The sequence below is a fragment of the Procambarus clarkii genome, chromosome 59, assembly GCF_040958095.1.
Source record: "Procambarus clarkii isolate CNS0578487 chromosome 59, FALCON_Pclarkii_2.0, whole genome shotgun sequence".
In the NCBI taxonomy this organism is placed as follows: Eukaryota; Metazoa; Arthropoda; class Malacostraca; order Decapoda; family Cambaridae; genus Procambarus; species Procambarus clarkii.
The window spans coordinates 28,873,035-28,886,990 of record NC_091208.1 but is presented as its reverse complement, the minus strand read 5'-3'; the positions used below and the strand labels follow the sequence as shown (position 1 = coordinate 28,886,990).

At 52.6% G+C, this 13,956-nt stretch overlaps 1 protein-coding gene across 4 annotated transcripts in view; it reads left to right on the top strand.

Annotated features, from left to right (window-relative positions):
- The window catches only part of dco (discs overgrown), a 248,872-nt gene that overhangs the window by 9,239 nt on the left and 225,677 nt on the right, over positions 1 to 13,956 (top strand). The window lies entirely within an intron of this gene.

Sequence of the window (13,956 nt, the reverse complement as noted above, 5' to 3'; positions counted from 1 at the left end):
AAACAAAGGCCCAGAGTCCATTCCATGCACCCGCCAAACCTGCTGTTTATGAATGAAAAACGGTTTACACACGACTCACAACTGAAGACGTTCGAACACTTCCGGAACAAGTGGCTCACTGACGACTTTTGTTCGAACCACAACGCTGTAAATGCTTCACCCACGAACTACAAATACAAATACAGATAATCGCCAACAGAACCTAAACACCTAACCTGACCTAATTTTTGCCTATATATATACACAATATGCTAATATATTATAATATTAATTTATATATGAGAAAACTCCCGTTTTGAATGAACAGCATGTCTGGGTCTGTGGGGTCGACCGCTGGATGGAATGGACTTGAGTCGAGGACGGGTTGGCCGTCCCAGCCAATAGTGGTAGACGGGGGGGGGGGGGTTGAGGGTTAAACCCCCTGCCCCAACCAATAGTGGGGGTCAACCCCCCCCCCCCCGTCCCAGCCAATAGTGTGGGGGGTCGAACCCCCCTTTTTTGGGGGGGGGGGAGTAAAGAGGAAGGAGAGGCATAGGTGAAGGGAAGTATAGAAGTGGGAAATACAGTGAGAGGTATGAAAGCAGGCGGGCTGTCCGCCTTGCTGACACGATGTGTGGGTGTTGGCAGCTAAGCTAAGCTGGCTCCCTCTTGTCAGGGAGCTGTGAGTGTGCGAGAGGTTCTTCACATGTGTTTCACCATATATGGATGTCCATAGATGAATACTGTGTAGCATTCATATATACACACTCCGATGCTTCCACACATGTTATTCTGTATAAGGCTCTTTGTTTTATTATTATTATTTATCGAGTTGTTCATACATACATATTATTATTTATTGAGTTGTTCATATATACACATATATGAACTGTTCATATATACACATATATAACTCATCTGGGGATTATATACTGTGGGGCGGGGTTTTCGTCCAGAGAATCGAGGCTCTTGGGCCACCAGCTGTGGGAGCGGGGCGTCTCATCTTGGAGTAATCTTTCAAACATTGGGTCCTCTAACATTTCGATGGTGTTCCACACCCTGATGGCTTGGTGCTGCAGTCTGATGTTTAGTGGCTGTGTGTTCAGGAGTTCGTGGAGCTCCTGGATTGTCTGATCATATGGTGGACGGTGTTTTGCTGCTCTCCTTAGCGCCTTATTTTGTACTGCTTGCAGTTTCTGCATGTTAGTTTTCTTTATGGTGTGTAGTGGTACTGGGGGATATTCTAGATGCGGCCGAACTAGAGCCTTATATAGGTGGATCTGAATGTTAGTACTGAGGCTTCGGAATCTCCTCAGTTTTCTTAATGCTGCTTTGGCTTTGTTTAGTCGGTCCCTTACATGAATTTGTATCCCTGTTCTATTTATCATAAGTCCCAGTATTCTGCCGACCTCCGCATATTGGATCGGATGGTTGTCAAGGATGATGGGGTCCGGGTTTCTTTTCGTAATGTGTATTATCTGAAACTTTTGTTTGTTGGTGCTAATTTTCCATTGCTTCTCAAAGTTGTTTATGAGTTCAATTGCCGCCTTGGTCTTGTCGGCTAGTAGCGGCTTTGATGGGCCCGGTTGACATATTATTTGGGTGACATCGTCAGCGTATGTGATGTATTCTCCATGTTGGGGTTGGGATAGGTCAGCTGTATATATGTTGAATAGAGTGGGCGAGAGGCAGCTTCCTTGTGGTACTCCACTTTTCAGTTCTATTACGTCACCCAAGTAGCTGCCGATATTAAGCCTAGCAGTTCTATTGTCTATAAAGCTGCAGAGAGTAGCAGTAAATCTCTCGGGAAGCCCTAGTTCAGATATCTTATATTTTAGGCCTGTGTCCCACCCGTCCCAGCCAATAGTGTGGGGGTCGACCCCCCCCCCTACCCCTCGCCAGCAGGGCAGGGGACGCCTGCGGACCTGGGGCAGGGAGATACCCCCGCCCCAGCCAGCAGGGCAGGGGACGCCTGCGGACCTGGGGCAGGGAGATACCCCCGCCCCAGCCAGCAGGGCAGGGGACGCCTGCGGACCTGGGGCAGGGAGATACCCCCGCCCCAGCCAGCAGGGCAGGGGACGCCTGCGGACCTGGGGCAGGGAGATACCCCCGCCCCAGCCAGCAGGGCAGGGGACGCCTGCGGACCTGGGGCAGGGAGATACCCCCGCCCCAGCCAGCAGGGCAGGGGACGCCTGCGGACCTGGGGCAGGGAGATACCCCCGCCCCAACATTCACCTGCCCTCGACACCTTTACATAACAATGATCAGTGGGAGGAGTGGGGTACACCCTGGCCGACACAGGAGCCCTATACTTGGCTTGTCGAGGTTACCCTACCCAAGGGCGAGGCCGCGTCCACCTGCTCACCCATCCAGTTGCTGAGCAGACCCGAAAATGCAACAAAACGATCAATTTAATATTCCCTAACCTACCAGAGAACCCAAAACAGAAACCTGGAATGTACGTCACTTTCGCGAGCCGCTTCCACTGTCTAGTGCGACAATTTTCGGCCTTAGGTGACGCATACGTGCGAAAAGCGACGTTGTAGGCGAGGTTGGTGGGAGAGCGACGCCCACTCAGCTCCGCCTTGGAGGGCAAGAACGCTCTCACCGACGCTGAGGAAATCATGTGGTGGTAAAGATTACCGTGTGAGCGGCAACTAGTGAAAGTTGTATTCATGAGCTACTGTGGAGAAAGTTGGTGTTTATACTGTGCTGCCGCCTGCCACACTGTGTGGCGCCCCCTGCCACACTGTGGGCCACCACCTGCCACACTGTGGGCTCCACCCCTGGTGACAACAACACTGGGGGCTCCACCCCTGGTGACAACAACACTGGGGGCTCCACCCCTGGTGACAACACTGGGGGGCTCCACCCCTGGTGACAACACTGGGGGCTCCACCCCTGGTGACAACAACACTGGGGGCTCCACCCCTGGTGACAACACTGGTGGCTCCACCCCTGGTGACAACACTGGGGGGGCTCCACCCCTGGTGACAACACTGGTGGCTCCACCCCTGGTGACAACAACACTGGGGGCTCCACCCCTGGTGACAACACTGGTGGCTCCACCCCTGGTGACAACACTGGGGGGGCTCCACCCCTGGTGACAACAACACTGGGGGCTCCACCCCTGGTGACAACACTGGTGGCTCCACCCCTGGTGACAACAACACTGGGGGCTCCACCCCTGGTGACAACAACACTGGGGGCTCCACCCCTGGTGACAACACTGGTGGCTCCACCCCTGGTGACAACACTGGGGGGGCTCCACCCCTGGTGACAACAACACTGGGGGCTCCACCCCTGGTGACAACACTGGTGGCTCCACCCCTGGTGACAACACTGGGGGCACCACCCCTGGTGACAACACTGGGGGCTCCACCCCTGGTGACAACAACACTGGGGGGCTCCACCCCTGGTGACAACACTGGTAACTCCACCCCTGGTGACAACACTGGGGGCTCCACCCCTGGTGACAACACTGGGGGCTCCACCCCTGGTGACAACAACACTGGGGGGCTCCACCCCTGGTGACAACACAGGTGGGTCCACCCCTGGTGACAACACTGGTGGCTCCACCCCTGGTGACAACAACACTGGGGGCTCCACCCCTGGAGACAACAACACTGGTGGCTCCACCCCTGGTGACAACAACACAGGTGGCTCCACCCCTGGTGACAACACAGGTGGGTCCACCCCTGGTGACAACACTGGGGGCTCCACCCCTGGTGACAACAACACTGGGGGCTCCACCCCTGGTGACAACAACACTGGTGGCTCCACCCCTGGTGACAACAACACAGGTGGCTCCACCCCTGGTGACAACACAGGTGGGTCCACCCCTGGTGACAACACTGGTGGCTCCACCCCTGGTGACAACAACACTGGGGGGCTCCACCCCTGGTGACAACACTGGTGGCTCCACCCCTGGTGACAACACTGGGGGCTCCACCCCTGGTGACAACACTGGTGGCTCCACCCCTACCTACCTTGAGGTGCATCCGGGGCTCAGTGTCCCCGCGGCCCGGTCGTCGACCAGGCCTCCTGGTTGCTGGACTGATCAACCAGGCTGTTAGACGCGGCTGCTCGCAGCCTGACGTACGAGTCACAGCCTGGTTGTTCAGGCATCCTTTGGAGGTGCTTATCCAGTTCTCTCTTGAACACTGTGAGGGGTTTGCCAGTTATGTCCCTTATGTGTAGTGGAAGCGTGTTGAACAGTCTCGGGCCTCTGATGTTGATAGTTCTCTCTTGAACACTGTGAGGGGTCTGCCAGTTATGTCCCTTATGTGTAGTGGAAGCGTGTTGAACAGTCTCGGGCCTCTGATGTTGATAGTTCTCTCTTGAACACTGTGAGGGGTCTGCCAGTTATGCCCCTTATGTGTAGTGGAAGCGTGTTGAACAGTCTCGGGCCTCTGATGTTGATAGTTCTCTCTTGAACACTGTGAGGGGTCTGCCAGTTATGCCCCTTATGTGTAGTGGAAGCGTGTTGAACAGTCTCGGGCCTCTGATGTTGATAGTTCTCTCTTGAACACTGTGAGGGGTCTGCCAGTTATGCCCCTTATGTGTAGTGGAAGCGTGTTGAACAGTCTCGGGCCTCTGATGTTGATAGAGTTCTCTCTCTCAGAGTACCAGTTGCACCTCTACTTTTCAACGGGGGTATTCTGCACATCCTGCCATGTCTTCTGGTCTCATGTGATGTTATTTCTGTGTGCAGGTTTGGGACCAGCCCCTCTAATATTTTCCACGTGTAAATTATTATGTATCTCTCCCGCCTGCGCTCAAGGGAGTACAGATTTAGGCTCTTTAGTCGGTCCCAGTAATGTAGATGTTTTACTGAGTGGATTCTAGCAGTAAAGGATCTCTGCACGCTCTCTAGGTCAGCAATTTCTCCAGCTTTGAAAGGGGCTGTCATTGTGCAGCAGTACTCCACTCTAGAGAGCACAAGCGTTTTGAAAAGTATCATCATCGGTATAGCATCTCTAGTGTGAAAAGTTCTTGTTATCCAACCTGTCATTTTTCTTGCAGTTGCGACGGCTACTTTATTGTGTTCTTTAAAGGTAAGGTCTTCCGACATGAGTACACCCAGGTCCTTTACATTGCCTTTTCGTTCTATGTTATGATTTGCCTGAGTTTTGTACGTGGTTTCTGTTTTTATATTTTCAATTTTTCCGTAGCGCATGAGCTGAAACTTATCCTCGTTAAACACCATATTATTTTCTGTAGCCCATAGAAAGACCTGATCTACATCTGATTGGAGGTTTGCCGTGTCCTCTATGTTGCCAACTCTCATGAAAATCCTAGTGTCATCTGCAAAGGATGATACAGTGCTATAGGTTGTGTTCTGGTCTATGTCCGATATGAGGATGAGAAAAAGTACTGGAGCAAGCACAGTACCCTGGGGGACTGAGCTCTTCACGGTTGATGGGCTGGATTTTATTTTGTTGACTATTACACATTGGGTTCTGTTAGTCAGGAAATTGTAGATCCATCTGCCTATTTTCCCGGTAATTCCTTTTGAACGCATTTTATGTGCAATAACACCATGGTCACATTTATCAAAAGCTTTTGCGAAATCTGTGTAAATTACATCAGCGTTTTGTTTGTCTTCCATGGCATCTAATGCCATATCATAGTGGTCCAGCAACTGCGACAGGCAAGAGCGCCCTGTTCTGAAACCATGTTGTCCGGGGTTATGGAGTTGCTGTGATTCCATGTATTTTGTGATCTTACTTCTTAGCACTCTCTCAAAAAATTTTATGATGTGCGATGTTAGTGCTATCGGTCTGTAATTTTTTGCCTCTGCCTTATTTCCTCCTTTATGGAGTGGTGCTATCTCTGCTGTTTTTAGTATGTCAGGGATAACGCCAGTATCTAGGCTTTGTCTCCACAGAATGTGAAGGGCCTGAGATAGTGGTTTTTTACAGTTCTTGATGAATATGGAGTTCCAAGAATCCGGGCCTGGTGCAGAGTGCATAGGCATACTGTTTATGGCTTCTTCAAAATCCAGTGGGGATAGGGTGACGTCTGATATATGATTCGATGTTGGTATCATATCCATGAAAAATTCATTTGGGTTATCGATCTTTAGTGCATTTAATGGCTCGCTGAAAACAGAGTCGTACTGCTTCCTCAGTAACTCGCTCATTTCTTTGTTGTCATCGGTGAAAGTTCCATCTCCCTTTCGCAGGGGCCCGATACTAGATGTGGTTTTTGATCTTGATTTTGCATAGGAGAAGAAATATTTCGGATTTCTCTCTATTTCACTGATGGCCTTTTGCTCTCTTTACCTCTCCTGGGTTTTGTATGATTCTTGTAGCTTGAGTTCAATTGTTTCTATTTCTCTACCTAACCTTCTTCGCCGTTCTTGAGATAGGGTGCGACTCTCAAGTTGTTCCGCGATTCGTTGTCTTCGCCTATACAGGGAACGACGTTCCCGTTCCAATCTGCATCTCTTTCTCTTTTTTCTTAGGGGTATGCGGTTTGAACATATTGAACTGGTGACAACACAGGTGGGTCCACCCCTGGTGACAACACAGGTGGGTCCACCCCTGGTGACAATACTGGTGGCTCCACCCCTGGTGACAACACTGGTGGCTCCACCCCTGGTGACAACACTGGTGGCTCCACCCCTGGTGACAACACAGGTGGGTCCACCCCTGGTGACAACAACACTGGTGGCTCCACCCCTGGTGACAACAACACTGGTGGCTCCACCCCTGGAGACAACAACACTGGGGGCTCCACCCCTGGAGACAACAACACTGGTGGCTCCACCCCTGGTGACAACACTGGGTGGCTCCACCCCTGGTGACAACAACACTGGGGGCTCCACCCCTGGTGACAACAACACTGGGGGCTCCACCCCTGGTGACAACACTGGGTGGCTCCACCCCTGGTGACAACAACACTGGGGGCTCCACCCCTGGAGACAACAACACTGGTGGCTCCACCCCTGGTGACAACACTGGGGGCACCACCCCTGGTGACAACAACACTGGTGGCTCCACCCCTGGTGACAGCAACACTCGTGGCTCCACCCCTGGTGACAACAACACAGGTGGTTCCACCCCTGGTGACAACACTGGTGGCTCCACCCCTGGTGACAACAACACTGGTGGCTCCACCCCTGGTGACAACAACACTGGTGGCTCCACCCCTGGAGACAACAACACTGGGGGCTCCACCCCTGGAGACAACAACACTGGTGGCTCCACCCCTGGTGACAACAACACTGGGGGCTCCACCCCTGGAGACAACAACACTGGTGGCTCCACCCCTGGTGACAACACTGGTGGCTCCACCCTTGGTGACGACAACACTGGTGGCTCCACCCCTGGTGACGACAACACTGGGGGCTCCACCCCTGGTGACAACACTGGTGGCTCCACCCTTGGTGACGACAACACTGGTGGCTCCACCCCTGGTGACGACAACACTGGTGGCTCCACCCCTGGAGACAACAACACTGGGGGCTCCACCCCTGGAGACAACAACACTGGTGGCTCCACCCCTGGTGACAACAACACTGGGGGCTCCACCCCTGGAGACAACAACACTGGGGGCTCCACCCCTGGTGACAACACTGGTGGCTCCACCCCTGGTGACAACAACACAGGTGGCTCCACCCCTGGTGCCAGCAACACAGGTGGTTCCACCCCTGGTGACAGCAACACAGGTGGTTCCACCCCTGGTGACAAAACTGGTATTAACCAACATTGCAATCAACCTTGAAAATTAAATACTATATTATACACCATACATAAAAACCTAGAACGTCCCTATTAGGATATAGACAAGGTTACCATCATGCCAAAAAAATCCTGCTAGCCACTGGTAATAAGGTGAGATGTCTGGCTCACTGAAGGAACCCCTTTGTTGATGGCGATTGTCTAGGCTCCGTCCTGCGGAGATTCAAAAATTCTTGATATTTAAAACTTGTGAATTGCAAATTGAAATTGAAAACTTCATCCTAAAATTCTGAGTGTCTAAACAGAAAACGAGGAGAATTAAATCGGGGGAGGGAGTTGGGTAAATCTAACAGTCACATAAGTGCAATTATGCACTGTTTATGACAGTAAGAAAGTGTACTTATTACACTTAGTATTAAATCGTACTGTCAATTCGGAGGATGGGTTGCGTTCCTCATATATGTCAACGACCCAGCAGGGGGAGTTAGCAGGTGACGTAAAGCTGGTAGAGGAATGTAAAAACAGAGGAGTGCTGCAGGAAGTTACGAGACCTTGACAAACGCCAGAAGTGGGTTAACCAATGGTTGCTGGAAGTCAATCTAAGGAAATGTAAGGTAATGAAGATGGGGGGAAGGGAGTGTAACACCAGCTACACCATAATGAGACGTCTAGCACAGCAATGGGAAAGAAGAAAGATTTAGGAGTGGATATAAGTGCACTAACACCAGAGGCACACATAAACAGCATATCATCAGCAGCATATGAGACGCTGGCAAATATTACAACGTCGTCACAATATACCAATGATGAGAGTGGTGGCCAGGACACACAACACAGGCCAGCAGGACACACAACACAGGCCAGGACACACAACACAGGCCAGGACACACAACACAGGCCAGCAGGACACACAGCACAGGCCAGGACACACAGCACAGGCCAGGACACACAACACAGGCCAGGACACACAACACAGGCCAGCAGGCCACACAACACAGGCCAGCAGGACACACAACACAGGCCAGCAGGACACACAACACAGGACACACAACACAGGCCAGCAGGACACACAACACAGGCCAGGACACACAACACAGGCCAGGACACACAACATAGGCCAGGACACACAACACAGGCCAGCAGGCCACACAACACAGGCCAGCAGGCCACACACAACACTGGCCAGCAGGACACACACAACACAGGCCAGCAGGACACACACAACACAGGCCAGCAGGACACACACAACACAGGCCAGCAGGACACACAACACAGGCCAGCAGGACACACAACACAGGCCAGCAGGACACACAACACAGGCCAGCAGGACACACAACACAGGCCAGCAGGACACACAACACAGGACACACAACACAGGCCAGCAGGACACACAACACAGGACACACAACACAGGACACACAACACAGGCCAACAGGACACACAACACAGGCCAGCAGGACACACAACACAGGCCAGCAGGACACACAACACAGGCCAGCAGGACACACAACACAGGCCAGCAGGACACACAACACAGGCCAGCAGGACACACAACACAGGACACACAACACAGGCCAGCAGGACACACAACACAGGACACACAACACAGGCCAGCAGGACACACAACACAGGCCAGGACACACAACACAGGCCAGCAGGCCACACAACACAGGCCAGCAGGCCACACAACACAGGCCAGCAGGACACACAACACAGGCAAGCAGGACACACACAACACTGGCCAGCAGGACACACACAACACAGGCCAGCAGGACACACACAACACAGGCGAGCAGGACACACACAACACAGGCCAGCAGGACACACACAACACAGGCCAGCAGGACACACACAACACAGGCCAGCAGGACACACAACACAGGCCAGCAGGACACACACAACACAGGCCAGCAGGACACACAACACAGGCCAGCAGGACACACAACACAGGACACACAACACAGGCCAGCAGGACACACACAACACAGGACACACAACACAGGCCAGCAGGACACACAACACAGGACACACAACACAGGCCAGCAGGACACACACAACACAGGCCAGCAGGACACACACAACACAGGCTAGCAGGACACACACAACACTGGCCAGCAGGACACACACAACACTGGCCAGCAGGACACACACAACACTGGCCAGCAGGACACACACAACACAGGCCAGCAGGACACACACAACACAGGCCAGCAGGACACACAACACAGGCCAGCAGGACACACAACACAGGCCAGCAGGACACACACAACACAGGCCAGCAGGACACACACAACACAGGACACACAACACAGGCCAGCAGGACACACACAACACAGGACACACAACACAGGCCAGCAGGACACACAACACAGGCCAGCAGGATACACAACACAGGCCAGCAGGACACACACAACACAGGCCAGCAGGACACACAACACAGGACACACAACACAGGCCAGCAGGACACACAACACAGGCCAGCAGGACACACAACACAGGCCAGCAGGACACACACAACACAGGCCAGCAGGACACACAACACAGGCCAGCAGGACACACAACACAGGCCAGCAGGACACACACAACACAGGCCAGCAGGATACACACAACACAGGCCAGCAGGACACACAACACAGGCCAGCAGGACACACACAACACAGGACACACAACACAGGCCAGCAGGACACACACAACACTGGCCAGCAGGACACACACAACACAGGCCAGCAGGACACACAACACAGGCCAGCAGGACACACAACACAGGACACACAACACTGGCCAGCAGGACACACACAACACAGGCCAGCAGGACACACAACACTGGCCAGCAGGACACACACAACACAGGCCAGCAGCACACACAACACAGGCCAGCAGGACACACACAACACAGGCCAGCAGGACACACAACACAGGCCAGCAGGACACACACAACACTGGCCAGCAGGACACACACAACACAGGCCAGCAGGACACACAACACAGGCCAGCAGGACACACAACACAGGCCAGCAGGACACACACAACACAGGCCAGCAGGACACACAACACAGGCCAGCAGGACACACAACACAGGCCAGCAGGACACACACAACACAGGACACACAACACAGGCCAGCAGGACACACAACACAGGCCAGCAGGACACACAACACAGGCCAGCAGGACACACACAACACAGGCCAGCAGGCCACACAACACAGGCCAGCAGGACACACAACACAGGCCAGCAGGACACACAACACAGGCCAGCAGGACACACAACACAGGCCAGCAGGACACACACAACATAGGCCAGCAGGACACACAACACAGGACACACAACACAGGCCAGCAGGACACACAACACAGGACACACAACACAGGCCAGCAGGACACACAACACAGGACACACAACACAGGCCAGCAGGACACACAACACAGGCCAGCAGGACACACAACACAGGCCAGCAGGACACACAACACAGGCCAGCAGGACACACAACGGGGGGTGTGGGGGAAATAGCTCTATCTTGTCCATTATTCCACCCCCCAGTTAACTACCGAGGCCGGGGGAAACAGCTCTCTCTAGTCCGTTATCCCGTCCCCAGTTAGCTAACTATTCTAGAGCACCCTCCAGAGTTCCTAAGGCAACCTCTCTCGTTCAACACCTTGTAACCTAGGTATTTGACTACCTAGGTGCTAAGACTACAAGGCGCCGTAACTTGATCAGTTACCCGAAACTCTAGAGAGAACTCTAGAATACAGAATCATTGCCACAAACGTATAAGAGAAAACGAAAGGAAAGAAATGAATAGTGAAGTAATTAGTGAGGGTTTGGGGTGAGAGGGAGAGGTGGGAGGAGCGAGGAGGGTCATTAGCTGAAAGTGAGAGTTTAGAGATGGGTGGAGGGAGAGGTGTAGATAGGTAGAAGTAGAAGAGTAGATAGAAGTAGAAGAGTAGATAGTAGAAGACGAAATGCTGCCACCATCCATTCATGATCATTACATACAAGACAAGGAATGGAACTTGCCTGTATCAAAATATTCTCAAAAGATGTTATTACCATGTATCAACTCCAAACATGTACTCATTAAATCATGAAACCAGTAATCACAGAGGCTTTCTCACCTCAACTCAATTCTCTAGGGAACACAGTGAAAGACCATTTAAATAATAAATTCAACAATTATATTTTTCATGATAAGTATCATAACTTAAGCAATCCAATTAAAATGTTAACGATTAATATTCAAAGTGAGTCATCATCCAAGAATTCGAGAACCCTACAACTTGACTGCCCCTGATCATCACACAACATATGTAAACACGACCAAGTCACCTTAATGTTCACTCACCGAGGACTGAGTCTAAGTTGAATAGAGAGGGGGGGGGGGGGGTCTGTAGCTTGACAGAGACTGTCTCGCCCCTGCCGGCCGACAGCCTCCCTGCTAGGGACGTCTTCTCTGATCTCCTGGCTCGTGTGCTGTTCTGTCTCTTAATGCTTTTTTCTCGATAGTTCTCAGAGTATTTATTGGGGAACCTAGTAGCTAACTCCGCCCACAAATAGATAGCCTCCGGCACTCTACCAAGCCACTCCTTAAACGTCGGCATGTTTGAAGGCTACCCGGCTCCAATTATACGCTTAGCGGAAGCAAGGTGAAATTCTCATGATCTGACCTCAGGTCACTTGGGGTCATTAACGGTTAGAGGTGTGAGATCTCCACCGACAACTTGGCGCCTTTCCAAATCCCTGTCTGTGACTCATATTCTATATATATTTTAAATAAACTAACCCAAACACTTTTACAGTGTTACACACACAACACAGGCCAGCAGGACACACAACACAGACCAGCAGGACACACAACACAGGCCAGCAGGACACACAACACAGGCCAGCAGGACACACAACACAGGCCAGCAGGACACACAACACAGGCCAGCAGGACACACAACACAGACCAGCAGGACACACAACACAGGCCAGCAGGACACACAACACAGGCCAGCAGGACACACAACACAGGCCAGCAGGACACACACAACACAGGCCAGCAGGACACACAACACAGGCCAGCAGGACACACACAACACAGGCCAGCAGGACACACACAACACAGGCCAGCAGGACACACAACACAGGCCAGCAGGACACACAACACAGGACACACAACACAGGCCAGCAGGACACACAACACAGGACACACAACACAGGACACACAACACAGGACACACAACACAGGACACACAACACAGGCCAGCAGGACACACAACACAGGACACACAACACAGGACACACAACACAGGCCAGCAGGACACACAACACAGGACACACAACACAGGACACACACAACACAGGCCAGCAGGACACACAACACAGGACACACACAACACAGGCCAGCAGGACACACAACACAGGACATACAACACAGGCCAGCAGGACACACAACACAGGCCAGCAGGACACAGGACACACAACACAGGCCAGCAGGACACAGGACACACAACACAGGCCAGCAGGACACACAACACAGGACATACAACACAGGCCAGCAGGACACACAACACAGGCCAGCAAGACACACAACACAGGCCAGCAGGACACACAACACAGGCCAGCAGGACACAGGACACACAACACAGGCCAGCAGGACACAGGACACACAACACAGGACACACACAACACAGGCCAGCAGGACACACAACACAGGACACACAACACAGGACACACAACACAGGACATACAACACAGGCCAGCAGGACACACAACACAGGCCAGCAGGACACAGGACACACAACACAGGACACACACAACACAGGCCAGCAGGACACAGGACACACAACACAGGCCAGCAGGACACACAACACAGGACATATAACACAGGCCAGCAGGACACACAACACAGGACATACAACACAGGCCAGCAGGACACAGGACACATAACACAGGACACACAACACAGGCCAGCAGGACACAGGACACACAATACAGGACACACAACACAGGCCAGCAGGACACAGGACACACAACACAGGCCAGCAGGACACAGGACACACAACACAGGCCAGCAGGACACAGGACACACAACACAGGACACACAACACAGGCCAGCAGGACACAGGACACACAACACAGGACACACAACACAGGCCAGCAGGACACAGGACACACAACACAGGACACACAACACAGGACACACACAACACAGGCAAGCAGGACACAGGACACACAACACAGGACACACACAACACAGGCCAGCAGGACACAGGACACACAACACAGGACACACAACACAGGCCAGCA